Source organism: Arachis hypogaea, chromosome 18, assembly GCF_003086295.3.
Source record: "Arachis hypogaea cultivar Tifrunner chromosome 18, arahy.Tifrunner.gnm2.J5K5, whole genome shotgun sequence".
Classification (NCBI taxonomy): domain Eukaryota; kingdom Viridiplantae; phylum Streptophyta; class Magnoliopsida; order Fabales; family Fabaceae; genus Arachis; species Arachis hypogaea.
In genome coordinates this window covers 79,753,581-79,769,989 of record NC_092053.1, presented here as the reverse complement: position 1 = coordinate 79,769,989, position 16,409 = coordinate 79,753,581, and positions in this window count along the sequence as shown.

Below are 16,409 nucleotides of genomic sequence, written 5' to 3'. Positions count from 1 at the left end.
ATGCTTGATTTTGTGTTCCCGACTTTCATAAGCTATCTTCTTACAAGTTTACTTGTCTCTTATTGTGTAATTTGAATTAGTGGAATCTGATTTATGTTTGTCTTGGAGAATTTGTTTACTTTTAACCAAGTAGGTAAAAGCATTTTTTGCATGTAGTTGCATTTATATATATAGGTTGCATTTCATAATTTCTACCATTCCTCTTCACTCCTTTATAGCTTCTCTTGAGTTTAGCATGAGGACATACTAATGTTTAAGTGTGGGGAGATTTGATGCACCACTATTTCGTGGTATATTTTGTACTTAATTGAGTGGATTTTATCCACTAAACTCACACTTATTCATATAATTCGCATGTTTTATATTTTCCTTCTTAATTTTGTGTTTTGATTGAAAACATGCTTCTTTGGCCTTAAAATTGCTAATTATTCATCCTCTCTTATTACCATTCAATGCTGTGATGTGTGTTAAGTGTTTTTAGGATTTGTAGGGCAGGAATGGCTTAGAGGATAGAAAGGAAGCATGCAAAAGTGGAAGGAATACAAGAAATTGAAGGAATTGCTAAGCTGTCTAGCCTGACCATAACTTGAGCTACAGAAGTCTAAATGAAGCGGCTCTAGTTGCATTGGAAAGCTTACATCCGGGGCTTCGAAATGATATATAATTTGCCATAGTTGCCATGCTGTTAGGCGACATGCACGTGTGGATCACGCGTATGCATGACCTGGCAAAAGTTCAATCCATGCGTACTCGTGGACAACGTGTACGCGTGACAGAGCCACGTGCTGGACGCATAAGAAAATGCTGGGGACGATTTCTGGGCTGTTTTTGACCCAGAAAACACATATTAAAAGCTGCAGAGTGGGGGAATCAATCATTAATTCATACATTTTTCATCAATTCACAACAATTTAGGTTTTAGATGTAGTTTTTAGAGAGAGAAGCTCTCTCCTCTCTCTAGGTTTTAGGATTTATCTTAGTTTTAGGTTTATTTCTTCTCAATTCTAGGTTCAATGTTCCTTTAATTTAGTTTCTCTTCTACTTTTAATTGTCTTAGCATTCTAGTTTATTTATCTTTCCAATTGAATTTATGAAATTTTCATGTTAGACTTTATTCTCTATTTAATGCAATTTGAGGTATTTCAGATTTATTGCTTCTTGCTTTAATTGTTATTATTGATGCTTGCAATTGTTGGTTTTATATTTTACATTCCCTATTACTTTTTCTATGTTTTTATGTTATGCCTTCCAAGTGTTTGACAAAATGCTTGGGAGAGTTCTAAGTTAGATTTTTATATCCATGGCCTTGGTTGAGTAATTAGAGACACTTGAGTTATCAAACTCCTTTGTTGATTGATAATTAGAAGTTACTGGTTGATTTGGATCCCTCTAAAGCTAGTATTTCCTTAGGAGTTGACTAGAACTCGAGGAATCAAATTGATTAGTCCACTTGACTTTCCTTTATTTAGTAAGGGTTAACTAAGTGGGAGCAATGAACAATTCTCATCACAATTGATAAGGATAACTAGGATAGGACTTCTAGTTCTCATACCTTGCCAAGAGCTTTTCTTAGTTATTAATTTACTTTCTTGCCATTTTATTTCCTTGTTCTTTATTTCAAAAACCCAAAAAGATAATTTTTCATACCCAATAATAAATAAACTTCCCTGCAATTCCGTAAGAGACGACCCGATGTTTAAATACTTTGGTTTAATTTTATGGGTTTGCTTTAGTGACAAACAAGTTTTTGTACGAAAGCATTATTTGTTGGTTTAGAAACTATATTTACAACGCGATTACTTTTGTGAAATTCTTTACTAGCAAAAAAATCATTTGTCACAGCCCATGATTTAGTTTCCTTGTTTTTTATTTTTCAGTATGAATAATAATTGCTGCTCTAACGTGAATTCAAGCTGTCATAGACAATTTTGACAACTATCCAAGACATTGTGAAGCATATGATCCAATGCTAAGTTTGGTGTGCCTACAGGCACACTAAGATACCTTTCAAAAATAATGATCATATCGCCATTTTGACATGTGCTCCTCGAACCAAACATTAAGTTTGGTGTTCTATATATTGCAATAACAAGGCATGAGAGTCAAAGTTCTTTTGAGTTTTGAAAGTCATGAAAGTGCAACCATGTTATAATTTTTAGTTCATGAGGAGAAATAGAAAAATAAAGTGTTTCTCATGATGGTTTAACCAAAAGTGACACTAATCCCATTGATATCTCAATGACAATACTTGGAGGGAGTAACACTTTGAACCATATAGCCAAACACTAAGTTTGGTGCCCTCCAAGACTATATATAAGAGCACAAAAGGAGTCACGGTTGGTTAAACAAGAATAAGGAATGCTAATCTAATTTTTAGCTTTAAATATTAATAGTTCTATTGCCACCACTTGTTAGTACTTACTTTTTTTGTCTTGTTATGATGGTTAGGTGAGTGATAAACCCCATTTCTAGGGTTTATCTTGTGTTGAATTTAGAGGGTTTTGTCAACTTCTCTCCCATGAATCCAATGAAATAGCATGGTTTTGTAAATTCTCCTTTAGTTGTGCTTAAAAGTGAAAACATGCTTCTTAGCTCTTAAAATAGCTAAATTTAATTCACCTTGATTCCATTAGATGTCTTGATATGTTTTTTAAGTGATTTCAGATTTAGGAGGCAAGGATTGGATTGAGGGAATGAAGAAAAAAGCATGTAGAAATGGAGAACTCATGAAGAAATGAAGGAATCGCAAAGCTGTCAAGCCTGACCTCTTCACACTTAATCGACCATAACTTGAGCTACAGAGGTCCAAATGAGGCGGTTCCAGTTGCGTTGAAAAGCTAACTTCTGGGGCTTCATAATGATATAAAATTTGCCATAGTTGCATCGCGTTTAGGGGCGCGCATGCGCACTATACTCATACGCACCGATGTTGCACGTGACTCACTAAAGTACAACTCGTGGCCAGCAATTTCTGGTGTATTTTGGGCCCAATCAAACTCATTTCTGATGCTATTTAACCCAAGGATTGAAGCGGGATGTGACATATAGTCATTATTAGTTTAGTTTACATAAGTTTTGGAGGAAAAATTAGTTTTAGAGAGAGAAGCTCTCACTTCTCGCTAGAATTAGGATTAGGTTAGATCTAGATTAGGATTTCTTAAGTCTAGGTTAATTTCATGCCTTGTTCACTTTTTCTTTATCAATTCTTGTTCCTCTTCTTCTCCTCTCTCTAGTTTTGTATTTCAATTCTTGTAATTCTCTACTTTTATGTTGATGCACTTTTGTTCCTTCCTTTTCCTTTTAATGCAATGGATGTTTTGATTTCCTTTATTGTTCATTTGATTTATTGTTGTTTAATTCCTTACAATTGAGTAGTGTAGATTTACTTTCCTTACAATTTTACTATGCTCTCCTTTTATGCTCTCCAAGTATTTTATAAAATGCTTGGTTGGATTTTATAGTAGAATTTTATGCTCTTGGCTTGGGAAGGTAACTTAGGAACTCTTGAGTTACTAATGTCCAAGAAATTGATGATTGGGAGCCATTAACTCTATGTCTCACTAATTGAATTGGTGGAGAGCTAGGACTTATGGACTTGGATTGATATAGCTCATTAACTTTCCCTTACTACTAGTTAGAGGATGACTTAATGGGATTGATCCTTGCCGATTCTCATTTTGTGGTTAGTGATTAGGATAAAGATCCTTGACCACCAATCCTTGCCAAGGCCTTTTTGTTAGTTTATTTCCTTTGCTATTTACATTTCTTTTCTATTATCTCAAAAACCCCAAAACATACCTTATAACCAATAACAAGACACTTTATTGCAATTCCTAGGGAGAATGACCCGAGGTTCCAATACTTCGGTTTATAATTTTAGGGGTTTGTACTTGTAACAAACAATCTTTTGTATGAAAGGATTATTTGTTGGTTTAGAAACTATACTTGCAACGATAATTCATTAGTGAAATTTCTACACCGTCAATTTTCCGTTCATCAGTGAGCATAAGAACTATTTAATAAAAGGGACAAGGCAATGGATGATAAAAGATAGCAAGAGGACAAAAGGGTAAGTCACATGGTTGGAAGGGTGCTTCTTGGGAATAAAAATTTGGCCACATTGAGAATAGGGACCTAGAAGACCAAAAATATATGCTTAGTGAAGAGGCAACTTTTGTCTTCATGCAACCTTGCATGCACACCCTTCATTCATAACCTATCCCAAAGAATCCTAACCATCCATTCTTTATTAAAGCTTACTATAAATGGCCTCAATTGGACCGTGCACATGAACTAAAGTTCACACTTCTTGTACTCCAGAATTTTAGCTCTTGTAGTCTCTAAAACCAAGACCAAACAACCGTGTTCTTTGTGCAATAAATCATCCTCATTCACTTGTCTCTACAATAGTACTTAACCTTCAAACCACCTTTTCATCAAGAGTGCATCACACTAGTCACCCCTCTTCATAAAGCTTTAACCTCTATTCAGTTAATCATCAAGGAAAGTATGGCATCTTCCTCAAGTTTCAAAATAAGGACAGGAAAGGAACCCATTGTTGAAGAAGGAGAAAACGAATATGATCGATGGAAGTTCAGATCATGGTTCCATCAAATGCAACTTTGATAGATGAATGACAAAAAGATATATCCAGAAATCCCGTTCCAACTACCTGAGGATGGATGCATAGAAATGAGAGCCAAGATCAGAAAGAGAAAATGGGAAGAGCTGACCTCACCAATCACCAGGATCAATAGAAACATCATAAAAGAGTTCTATGCTAACACTGCAAGGCTAGATATGACCGAAGCCCCAACATACAAGCGTTATGTACGGGGCGTGGAAGTAGACTTTAGTCTGAAGACCATTATGAAGGTCTTAGGACTACGGGCAGCACATTTTGATGAGCCAGGGTACCAAAAAAGAGTAACGTGGAACCCAGATTATGATGAAATATCTAGTGATATCTGTGTGGTGAACACTGACTGGGAGAGGGACAATCAAGGAGGGCACAGTGAACAGCTCGGAAGTTAACAAGAAAAGGGATGTCATGCTACACTGCATAATGGTGGGATGAGATAAAAGTTCACGATATCATTGCAAATGATATTCAAAAGGTTGCAGAAACAAATTCTACTGAAGCCTGGCTCCATTGTCCAAGCACCATTATGAGGTTATGCATGAAGGCCAAAGCGCCAATGGAGGATGCAAACCCAACATGGCTGCATCCAGGCATGCCTATGACCCTTGAAAGGATGATGAATGTCACAGAGGCACAATAAAGTCGAAGACCACAAAGGAGGCGAAGGAGAGAGGAACCACGAGAAGAAGAAGAACAAGATGCAAAACAAGAAGAAGAGCAACAATTCCAACCACAAACCAACATGTATATGGGGCGAATGCAAGAAGCAATTGAAAGGCTATCCGAAAAGTACATGAGAGTTCAAGAGAAACAAGAAGAATTCCATTCACAACACATGAGAGCTTGATGAGGGAAAATTAGATTTCCACACAAACTCACCGACAAGTGTACCGGGTCGCATCAAGTAGTAATAACTCACAAGAGTGAGGTCGATCCCACAGGGATTGATGGATCAAGCAACTCTAGTGAGTGATCAGTTTAGTCAAGCAAACAGTGATAAATGGAATGAAAATTTGATAACAGAATGTAAGTTGCAGAGAGAATTATAAATTGCAGAAAGTAAATTTGACAGAAACTTTAATGGAAAGAAAAGTAAATTGCGACAAATGTAAAGGGAATTGGGAGCAGGGAAATTAAAGAAGCAGTAAATCAAAATCAGGATAATTGCAGGAATTGTAAATTTGCCGGAAAGTAAATCAAGCTCAGTGTGAATGGAAAAGTAAAATTACAGAAGAACAGAATTGCAGATATGCAGGAAGAATTAAATTGCATAAACTAAATTGAATTCAATGCTGAACTGTGACAACTTCATAAAGATAAAAGTGTATCAAACTATGCTAAGCTCTTTGGAGTCTCTAATCCTCCAAGAGAGATCTGGAGTCTCTAATCCTCCAGCTTAAGCCTCCTATTTTAGTCCTACTCCTACTGTGCGCTCCTACTGCTCTCTAGCAGAGCCTGACCTTCCCAATGAAATGAAACTGATGCCTTTATATAGGCTTTACAAAATAAAAATGAAATTAAAATTGAAAACAAATTACAATTTAAATAAAATTCCTAGTCTAACTGTTTCTTGTTCCTTTGAGTCATGTCAATGGGCCTTGCTTGCTTTGTTGCCTCCAGTGGAGTGCTCAGTTGAAATAATGAGCGCAGCGTTCACTTCACCATGCGTGCTCTTTGGTGCACTTGTTTTCTTCACTAGCGCTCACTTAGTGAGCGCCAAGTTAACTTAGTGAGTGCTCCTAGTATGTACGGATAGCACCAGCTTTTGCTCCAAGCTTAAAATTCATGAAAAAGTTAACTTAGTGAGCGTGGCGCTCACTTTGGAAGTGAACGCTACTCCAAGTATGTTTTTGGGCCTTAAAGATGCCTATCACTTGTGCTTCAATTTCTTGCCAAATATAGATTATTATATATCGTTGGAATGTTAAGAATGTCTGCTTTCCAACGTAACTAGAAGCACATCAATTGAATATCTGTAGCTCAAGTTATGGTCCTTTGAAGAAGGTGTGGTCGTGCTGTCAGGGGTCGCTGGTTTTCTTCCTTAGCGCTCTTTTAGTGAGCGCCAAGTTAACTTAGTGAGCGCTGTTTGGAGGCCAAAGTTAGCACCAGCTTCTGAGGCCCAAACTTAATGTTCACTCCATACTATTATATATCATTGGAAAGCTCTGGATGTCTACTTCCTAATACATTTTATAGCGTATCATTCAAATCTCTACAGCTCGAGTTATCCTCCTTGGAAGGTGAAGAGGTCAGCTGGCCTTACTACAGGTTGATACTATGTTCATCTTTGTACTTTTGGGGTAAGTTTTCTCCCTCAAATTTAGTGTCCACTATGTAGTGCCATATATATATATATATGGAAAGCTCTAGATTTCTACTTTCCAATGCCACTTGAATCACCTCATTTGGAGTTTTGTAGCTCGAGTTATTCTTGTTAGAGTGTAAAGAGGTCAGGGTTGCAAATCCTCTTTGCTCCTCCTTGAGTCTGTTTCCAACTCTTTTGCCACCTTGGGAGTATGATTCTTCTTTTAGTGCTTTTATTGCTTCTTCTTCTATTATTTCCTACAAAGTTTATAAAATCAAAAGATCAAAGAAATATACCATTTAAGCACAAAAGCATTCAATATTTAAGCACTAATCATCAATTTCTTGTATGAAAAAGCATAGAAAAATATGACATGATGACATGTCATCACAACACCAAACTTAAACCTTGCTTGTCCCTAAGCAGGAAAAGAATCATGCAGTAAATTTTGACAAATCAAGGTGGGAAGAATAGCAAGTTAATGTTCATGGTTGGCTAGTTTTCTATGCATGCTACAATCACAAAACAAATGTAAATGATTGATGCTTCTATCTAACTCATTTTATGAAATCTTTTCCTTATATTTCTTCCTTGAAACAAGCTTTTACATTCTCTTATTAGCTTCTCCTTTTGGGCGCTTTGCCCCATGAGTTGATAACAAAGCTACGACTCTAAATGCTTTGTTTTCAAGTATTACCACTTGATACATAAGCACCACAAGCATTTAATTAGAGGACTTCTTTAAGCTCATTTGTTTCTTTTCTTTACTCTCTCTAATCATTGATGCTCAGAGTCTTGAGCTTTGAGGGATTGCTTTTGCGCTTGAGCCTAGCCTTGACTCTAAGTGTTTTGTTTTCAAGCTTTTTGCTTGATACATAAACACCACAAGTACTTAACAAATGAATTGTCATTGGTACTCAGAGCCTTCAGCTTTCTCATTTTTTTCCCTTTTTCTTTCTTGCCTTAATTTGCAATTGCTTCTTGAAGGTTTTCATGATTTCAAACAATTTCATAAAATGTCCTAGATGAAAACTTCAATTAAATAAAATCTAATGTGATTGAGCAACAATTAATCATACTAGCCATCCAATACTTGTATGCCCATGCTAAATTCTTCTTTAATGACCTTGTTTGTTTATGATCATGATTCCTTAATTACTTTGACTCACACAATTCAAGATAGTAATCATAATGTCACAGCAATATGTTACAAATCAAAATCCAGGTTATGCTTATTCATACACACATGTATACATAGAAAATAGCAGACAGTCATGCACATTAAAGTACTGGAAACAATTAAGAGGAAAAAGAACTTTACCACCTTGTAGTTCATCTTCACTTATTGTTGTCCATTTCCTCCTATTCTTCCCCTTTCCATACCAACTTAGAGTGTTTGCTCATCCTCAAACAATAATTAGAACAATGGTGATGGGGTCTATGATGGATCATGAGTGTCTTATATAATGAAATATCAGTAGTACATGTGTTTAAGCAAGCAAAATTAAGAATAACCATGAAGGCATAGGAAACAAAGACATTATGATTGCAAAAATAAGGAGGGTGTGCATGATACATTGCATAAAAGATAAGTGGCACACCAACCTTAGTGTGACACTTTCACTTGGAATTGATGCAAATACCCAATAAAGATTGGAAGTAAATTGTGTTGCATAGCAACACCAAACTTAGAATACAATCATATGTCAATTTATTTGAACGAAAACTAAACAAAGGGAATTGTTATATGTTAAATACAATCACCAAGCAAAGAATTTGTCATGAATGAGGATTTCTTGGTGAGGTATTTAACAAAAACAGTTAAGGAGTAAAATAAATAGAAACATTAAAAAATAAAGATTTAATTAAAACAAAGAGAATAAGAAAAATGTCAAACCAAAAGAAAGATCACACTGTGAAGGCATTATGATTATGCAGACAAGTGGTGTTGCTGAATTTCTTACATAGAGAATTAAGTGGCACACCAAACTTAGAAACTTAGTGTGACACTTTCAATTTAGAATTTATGCAATCATCTATAAGGATTGAAAACAGATTGTTGCAGGGCAACAACAAACTTAGAATGTAACCATATGCCAATTTATTGAAATTTAAACAAAGCAGACAGAGAAAATAAACAAGGCAAAGGAATGAAATGTTACCTAAGGTTGGGTTGCCTCCCAATAAGCTCTCTTTTAGTGTCATTAGCTTGATATGTTGTTCTTCACTTTCTTCCTCTTCTTCCAGTTTGTTAAGAGGAATGACCTCAAGGGGAGGGAGAGAAGATTCAACTATTATCCCCTGTTTTGATCTCTTCTCAGCAAGCTTCCTTTTGTTCTTTGCTGGATTGAACTTGCTTGCTGGATCAGGGGTAGGATTGTCTCCAGTTGAACTTTTCTTGAATCTTGTCCTTGTTATCTTGGTCACAATCTTCTTCTCAGTGCTCTTGTTATTTACCTTCACTTCTTGGATATCAAGACTTGGTGGTTGTGTGTTGGTTAGAGTGTTATCTTCATCAAGAGCTTCTTGCCTTGGTGGTTCAATGAGTCCTTCATCTATGTAATTCTCTGCTTCACTTGAGTTTTGACTTCCTTGATTGTCTTCCTCACTTTCTTGTTTTTTTACTACCTTTTTTGCACTCAACATTTAATTTAATAATACTTTAATAGAGGAGGTCTGTTGTTCTTCCCAAGATTTCTTCATCCCCTCTTCATATCTTTCAATCACAGATTCAAGTGTTGAGCATCTTTGGTTCAGGGAAGTTTGTGAGGGTTATGAGTTTTCATGTTTCCTTGTCATCTCAAGTGCAGTTTAAGGTTCAAATACCTCCACCACCTCATTCTTCATTGAAAGTTTGCGTGACACAGGTGCCTATTCTTCTTGCTTTTCCACTTCCTCCTTCACATCCATCAAGTGGTCTTCATCTTCCTTGCTTAGTGGTTCTGAGTGTTTCCTTATGTTCTCCAAGTGTTCATCCATCTTTTGGAGGAGAATTTCTTGTTTTCTCCAGGATTATTCTTGCCTTTCCAATAATTCTCTAGACTTTTGAAGGGGATCCTCAGCTACTAGCTCAAAATATGAAGGTTGAGGGAAATTTTGTGGATATGGATGTGTTATGGTGAGGTTGTTCTGAGTGGTATGGAATGAATCTTATGGATTGTGGAATAAGTTTTATGGTTGGTGGAATGAGTTGTATGGATGTTGGAGGAGACTTTGTGTTGAGGCATAATCAAGTGATGAAGAATTTTTAAGTGAAGAACTGCAAGGTGAGGTTGGACAACATAGCATAAATGAGTTAAAGGTTTGCTCAAGTGATGATGGCTCTTGATAATTAGAATATGAACTGTCAAATGCTTTCTGGTTTTGATCCTCCCATCCACAATGTAAATTATTGTAGAATTCATCACAGTATGGATTATTTTGTGGCATTGGGGGACAATCTTGCATGAATTTATCGAAAGCACACTCCAGTGATGATGTCTCTCGATGAACAAAGTATGGATCATCAAGATCTCTTTGATTTTGACCCTCTAAGTCACAATCTGAGTAGTTGTTATAGCAGTATGAATCATCTTGTGGCTCTAGGAGGTGTTCATACTTATTTATTCCTTGTTGATACTCCCATCCACCATTAGCATAATAACATGAATTATTTTATCGTGTTGGGTAGTATTCCATGGAATTGTCTTGATTAGCATGTCCCCATTGGTTGGATTGCTCATAATATGTTGATTCTTAGAGATATTCTCAGCCACCATTAGAATAATGACTTGACTCAATTTGTGGTGATGGGCAATATCCCATATGATTCTCTTGCTTATCCTGTGGCTCTGAAGCATATCTCCATTGATTGGAGTGCTTAGAATCTGTGATTTCTTGGTGATATTCCCAGCCACCATTAGAATAGTCAATTGGTGATGGTGGGTAATATCCCATGAAACTTGTTTGATCAAAAGATGAATTGAACTCCATTTGAATATTGTAAAATACATCACCAATGAAAATTGAAATTCATGTCACAAGTGATAATTTCTTAATGAGGCAATAACTCAAACACCTTGGAATCAGCCTAAAATAGAAAATTAAAAGAATAAAAACAAAGAAAATGCTTAATCTAGACTTCTCACCCATTTAATCATTGTCGATCTATATCAACCCCTAGCAACGGTGCCAAAAACTTGATGAGGGAAAATTAGATTTCCACACAAACTCACCGGCAAGTGTACCGGGTCGCATCAAGTAGTAATAACTCACAATAGTGAGGTCGATCCCACAGGGATTGATGGATCAAGCAACTTTAGTGAGTGATCAGTTTAGTCAAGCAGAGAGTGATGAATTGAATGAAAATTGGATAACAGAATGTAAGTTGCAGAGAATAAATTATAGAAAGTAAATTTGACAGAAACTTAAATGGCAAGAAAAGTAAATTGCGGCAAATGTAAAGGGAATTAAGAGCAGGGAAATTAAAGAAGCAGTAAATCAAAACTCAGGACAATTGCAGGAATTATAAATTTGCGGGAAAGTAAATCAAGCTCAGTGTGAATGGAAAAGTGAAATTGCAGAAGAACAGAATTGCAAATTTGCAGGAAGAATTAAATTGCATAAACTAAATTGAATTCAATGCTGAACTATGGCAATTGCATAAAGATAAAAATTTATCAAACTTTGGTAACCTCTCTGGAGTCTCTAATCCTCCAAAAGAGATCTGGAGTCTCTAATCCTCCAGCCTAAGCCTCCTATTTTAATCATACTCCTACTGTGCGCTCCTACTGCTCTTTAGCGGAGCCTGACCTTCCCAATGAAATGAAACTGATGCCTTTATATAGGCTTTGCAAAATGAAAATGAAATTGAAATTAAAAATAAATTACAATTTAAATGAAATTCCTAGTCTAACTGTTTCTTGTGCATTTGAGTCATGTCAATGGGCCTTGCTTGCTTTGGGGCTTCAATGAAATGGGTCTTGGGTGTTGCCTCCAGTGGAGTGCTCAGTTGAAACAATGAGCGCAGCGTTCACTTCACCAAGCGTGCTCTTTGGTGTGCTTGTTTTCTTTACTAGTGCTCACTTAGTGAGCGCCAAGTTAACTTAGTGAGTGCTCCTAGTATGTACGGATAGCAACAGCTTTTGCACCAAGCTTGAAATTTATGAAAATGTTAACTTAGTGAGCGTGGCGCTCACTTTGGAAGTGAACGCTACTCCAAGTGTGTTTTTGGGCCTTAAAGATGCCTATCACTTGTTCTTCAATTTCATTGGAAAGCTCTGAATTTCAGATTTCCAACGCAACTGGAAGCGCATCAATTGGATATCTGTAACTCAAGTTATGGTCCTTTGAAGAAGGCATGGTCATTTTGTCAGGGGTCGCTGGTTTTCTTCCTTAGCGCTCTCTTAGTGAGCGCCAAGTTAACTTAGTGAGCACTGTTTGGAGGCCAAAGTTAGTGCCAGCTTCTGAGGCCCAAACTCAATGTTCACCCCATACTATTATAAATTGTTGGAAAGCTCTGGCTGTCTACTTTCCAATGCATTTAAGAGCACATCATTCAAAGCTCTACAGCTCGAGTTATCCCCATTGGAAGGTGAAGAAGTCAGCTGGCCTTATTGTAGGTTGATACTATGTTCATCTTTATACTTTCGAGGTAAGTTTTCTCTCTCAGATTTAGTGTTTACCATGTAGTGCCATATATTCTTGGAAAGCTCTAGATTCCTACTTTCCAATGCCACTTGAATCACCTCATTTTGTGTTTTGTAGCTTGAGTTATTCTTGTTGGAGTGTAAAGAGGTCAGGGTTGCAAATCCTCTTTGCTTCTCCTTGAGTCTGTTTCCAACTCTTTTGCCACCTTGGGAGTATGATTCTTCTTTTAGTGCTTTTATTGCTTTTTCTTATATTATTTTCTATAAAGTTTATAAAATCAAAAGATCAAAGAAATATACCATTTAAGCACAAAAGCATTCAATATTTAAGCACTAATCATCAATTTCTTGTATGAAAAAGCATAGAAAAACATGACATGATGACATGTCATTAGAGCTCAAGAGAGACAAAAGGAGCTTCAGTTGAGAATGATGAGCCCGCAGAGAGATTTTGAGTCAAGATTTCTAGTTATGCATAGAGAACAAGCTTCATAATTTCAAGGATCTCTCAACCAGCTAGCCCAACTTCAAGTTGATAATATAAGAGCTTTCAAGGAGTTCACGACTCTTCAGGATGCAAGATATAGAGTTCAATCTGATTATAACATAAATGGTCAAATCAAGCTTAACTATATTGCGAAACATCTACATAGTATGGACCCAGCATTTCCAATTTATGATCAATACTTCAAGGAAAGGAAGGACATAGAAGTAGACAAAGCAATACGCCTTGAAAACAGAGTGGAAGAGACAATGAAGAAAGCTGGATTCTGGACAAAGCTAAAGGGAAAAGGCAAGGGAGAAACTAGTAAGCAAGCAAGCGAGAAGAAGAAGAAAGACAAACAGGATAAAAAATGAAAGGTGGACTTGCTCCTTGGCTATGCCATTCAATAAAGAAAGAACATGTTTGTTTTAATTGATAGTTACTTCTAGTTTGAGTCATTTTCATTCCATTATGTTTAATTTTGCAATAAGTATGATAGCCTAGGTGTGTGTTTTCATTTTCACTTATTTAAATACTTGTGTTGTCCCCTGAGTCTTTTCAATTTAAATAAAAGAAATGTTTAAACAAGAATTGGAAGAGTTCCTTTTTAGCAAGAAGTGAAATAATAGTAAGTGGTGGTATATATGTCTGATTGTGTAGTAGCTCACTTATAATTAATAAAAGGATAGACTATCTACCTTTTTAGTATAAACTAGCATGCTGTCTATGAATCTTAGCAAATAAAAGTCCTTGGAAGGAAGAAAAAGACAAATAGAAAGAAATAAAAAGAAAGGCCAAAAGTGGCAACAAAAACAGAAGAAAGCAAAAGAATAAGGCTAGACACTAATAGCTTGGACCTTAGGACATATGCCTGTGGTGTCTTTGTACTAGGATCTGCTTGGATGATTAGGTTCTATGGAGTACTTTAACACTTGGTCACTTGGGTTGACTAACCCGGGATTATCAACCGAAAGTCCATTATCAAGAGTAACCTAGTTACAAGGCATTTCGTAACCCAAAGAGGTGCTGGGCACCAATGTCTTAACAAGAATTGTGAACCAAGTGTCTGTAGTGAATATGCGTTGTGTAAAAATAAGATAAGGAGCTGCTACAACACATGACACTAAGCTACAAGTGAGAAATAAGCTCACAGGAAAAGAAAAGCAAAGAAAAGCAATTACCAAGGATGAGTGAATAATAAAAGGTCATAGCAATATGTTATTGGATGCTTAAAGAAGACATTCTAGTCCTAAGGATTAACAAGAAGTGAGCTACAACATTTTATGCATAAAACACCATGAAGTAATAATAATGACTTGTTGATATGAACATCACTCTCTGTTTCATTCTTTCTTCTTAATAATTCAGTACTTGCTTAGGGACAAGCAAGATTTAGGTTTGGTGTTGTGTTGCCAGGGCATCTTAGGCTAGTTTCACTAGCCTTTTTCTTTGTTTTTAATAGGTTTTATGTACTTTATTGAGTTGTAAGTAACCAATTTGGGTAGAAATTCATGCATACCTAGATTCATCCAACTATGGTTAATTTGATGCAATTTCATGAGAATTATACTATAATTACTTGTATGCTAAGAATGATGAGAATTCTCATGACTTTAGCAAGGCTTTGATGCATGTATTGGTTGATGACAGGTGAAGGAAGGCATGGAAGGAAGTTGAAGAAGGAGCATAGAAGAGATGAAGAAGAAGCAACGTTGGTGGCCAAGTTGGACAACCAACGTTGCCTCAAACGTTGGAAGGGAGCAGAACAATTCTCTACATAATGTGCTGGTGCTCACGTTTAAGGTAACGTTGGCAAGCCAACGTTACCCCCAACATTGTGATAAAATGTTCAATTCTGGAGCTAAAGAATTTTTGAGCGACGCGTACGCGTAATAGAAGAAAATTTCTATATCCACGCGCAAGCGTGAGTCACGCGCACGCGTGGAATGGCAAAATTGACCATCCATGCGTACGCGTCACCAAACGAACGTTGGAGCTCCAACGTTACCTCAAACCCTGCCTCCAACGTCCGCGATGCGAAGCCTAGAATTTGGAATTAAAAAACTTGAATCTACGCGTACGCGTCAGTGACGCGTATGCGTCGATAGGAAAAAGGGCAATTCACGCGTAAGCGTGAAGCACGCGCACGCGTGGATTGGCCAACGTTGGAGGGAACATTGCCAGTCCAACGCTGAGGCCAACGCTCTTCTACATGTTGTTAAAACTGGAAAATGGGATTTTTGCATCCACGCGTACGCGTATAGCACGCGCACGCGTGGATGGGAAAAATGCAATGCACGCGTAAGCGTGGTGTACGCGCACGCGTGAAGAAGCAAAATCAAAGACTTCATGCGCACGCGTGGTGCACGCGTACCCGTGGATAGCAGAACGTTGGCCCTCCAATGTGGAGTCAAATGCCAATGGCAGCAGATTCATCTATTTTTTTTGGACGGCGTTTGAGTCAACGTTGGCCCTCAAACGTTGACTCCAACTTGAAGCACGAGAACTTGTAATTCAAACAGATCTCTTTTCAACAGCAAAGGAAACCAATTGGAAGCCATTTCAACCCAATTCCATCAAGGCCAAAAGCCCAATTCAGAGATTGAAGATCAATGGAAGAAAGTGTATAAATAGCTTAGAATTTAGGTTAGAGAGAACTGAGGGGACTTCATTATTTGTACTACACTTTTACTTTTCGATTCATTAGGTTAGGGAGCTCTGTGTAATTCAATGGATCAATATTAGTTTTCATTATTCTTCTTCTTTCTTTTCTCTTGATTTTACTAGAAAGCGTTCATTCTTCATTCAATTGGATAGTTGTCTTGGGAAAGAAGCTATTCATAATTGGATATCCTCGGAACCTTGGAAAAGGAATGAGGAGATCATGCTAGAATTGCTTTATCACATTGGATTAGATTGGGGTTTGGATAGATATAGTGACATGTAATCCTACCAATACTTTGATCTACAAATTTGCGTGGTATGATCAGTGACCAAACTTCATCTCTTCCCATGAGCACTTAAATCAAGGGATTGGGCAATTGTTCATGTTTAGAGAGATTAGATTGCCAAGGAATTGGGAGCTAATCACCTAAGATTGCCAAGGAGATCAATGAATGCATTGATTGAGGAAGAGATGAAAATGAACTTGATTCGGAGAATTATCACATCTCCTGACCCCAATGAGCTTCCCCATCTCTGATCTACCATTTCTTTTACATTCTGCTTCTTTAATTTCATGCTTCATCCCCGTTCCCATTTAATTTCTTGCAATTTAAGCTTCTGTCATTTAATTTTCAGCAATTTAATTTCTGTCATCTTGCAATTTAAGTTTCCCGCCAAATTTACTTT